A 2,089-nucleotide genomic window follows, 5' to 3' on the forward strand; every position below is an offset into this window, starting at 1 on the left:
CTGCCAATGATGGGGGGCGTCTAGGCCGTGATAATTGGCTACACCGACTCCCATAAGCGTAAACTACTTACGCCTTCTCCACCCATTTAACCTCCTTATACATATATATATATATATATATATATATATATATATATATATATATATATATATATATATATATATATATATATATATATATATATATATATGCATATATATATATATATATATATATATATATATATATATATCTATATCAATATATATATATATATATATATATATATATATATATATATATACATATATATATATATATATATATATATATATATATATATATGTATATATATATATATATATATATATATATATATATATATATATATATATATATATGAGGGCTCTCTTATAGAGTTCTTAAAGCTATAATGTGTTTTTGGATGTAGAGACTGCGTAATGAGGCATATATTTACTCAATATTCACCACATCCTCAACTAGAGATGGATTGTTTGGATTAAATGTTGCCCACCAGCCAATTTATTTGTTCTGTTGGGACATAGTTATATATGAAATTAGGTCTCACGTAACTGACACTTTTGTGTTAATTATGATAATGAGGGAAATGTAATGCGTCAGGAATCTCAGTAAGAGGGTTTAATCGTAAAGTTAGAAAACAGATGCCTATTTGGATTTAATTGGCTTCACTTTGTGGCTAAGGGGAGAGATAGAGAGAGAGAGAGAGAGAGAGAGAGAGAGAGAGATTAATCAAATGGTTGTTTTGTATAGTTTACTTAATATTGATATTAAAAGCTTGTATAAAATTACAGACTAATTCTATTCTAAAGTACGAGTAGTTTGACCTATCTATCAACCTACATAGTAAATCCTCATGATGGACCTATCAGTAAAGTGGAGAAAAATATAAAAAACGTATATGAATAAATAGATTTTTTCTTAATTATAATACTAGGTAGTAGGATGGCCAAAGCACCGTTGAGACACTATCGACCATGAGTTATTGAGTCCTTTGATTGGCCAGATAGCATTGCATTGGAATCCTTTCTGGTCTCGGTTCATTTTTCTTTTGCCTACACATACACCGACTACTATGGCCTAGTCTTTACACATTCTCTTCTTCCCTTATACACCTGACAGCACTACGATAACCGAAATATTCTTCTTCACTCAAAGGGCTAATTACATCACTGAATTTGTTCAGTGGCTACTTTGCATTTGACTAGGATAGAAGAGGTTCTTAGTTATAGTGTGGTTCTACGAGACGGACACTCTAAAATCAAACCATTACTATCGGATCTATAGTCTTGGTTTGTGCCTTAGACTCTGTACTCTGGTCTTCTGCTGTCTTGGGTTACAGTTATCTTGCTTAAGGGTACTTTCAGGCACACTATTCTATCCGTTTCCCTGTTTTCTTTCCACACTGGGCTATTTTCCTTGTTGGAGTGTTATAACCTAGCTAGAAATGATAATTAATAATAGTAGAATACCTTATGTTTATTACATATTTGTTTAAAAATATAGTTCAGTATTTGGATTCTTATTTATTGTCTATATCTGGTTAATAACAGAAGTAATGAGCGCACGCATTCTTCCTACATTTAACTCCCAGTTATTAAGGTATTAAAAGCGGTCAAGACGATGGATGAGAAATATGTATATTAACACTTATATAATTTTTCTTTTTGCCTGCCGTTCATCATCATCACCCTAATTTTACTCTTTATCTTCCCTCTTAAATAAAAGCAGAAGAAGTTTGGCTGATTTATTTTATCTGAGAGGGGGGGGGGGCATTGTCTTAATACTCTAGCTTTCCAAATGCTTTCATCGCCTATGCATCTAACTCATTGCAAGATATATTAATTGAAAGGAAGTGTTTTGGTTATCAATTTCTATGACATTATCTCTTGATCCTAGGAGCCATTGGAATACAAGGTAAATACGATGGGTGGCATTTAATTGTATGAAGCTTAAAAGGATCCTTAGAATGTTTTTCACATTACTTTTTCAATGTATACATATTTTCAAAAAGATTCATCGCATTAGCTTTATAAAATCACTGTGAGTAGATAAATCGAACATTAATTC

Source organism: Palaemon carinicauda, chromosome 20 (assembly GCF_036898095.1).
Source record: "Palaemon carinicauda isolate YSFRI2023 chromosome 20, ASM3689809v2, whole genome shotgun sequence".
NCBI lineage: Eukaryota > Metazoa > Arthropoda > Malacostraca > Decapoda > Palaemonidae > Palaemon > Palaemon carinicauda.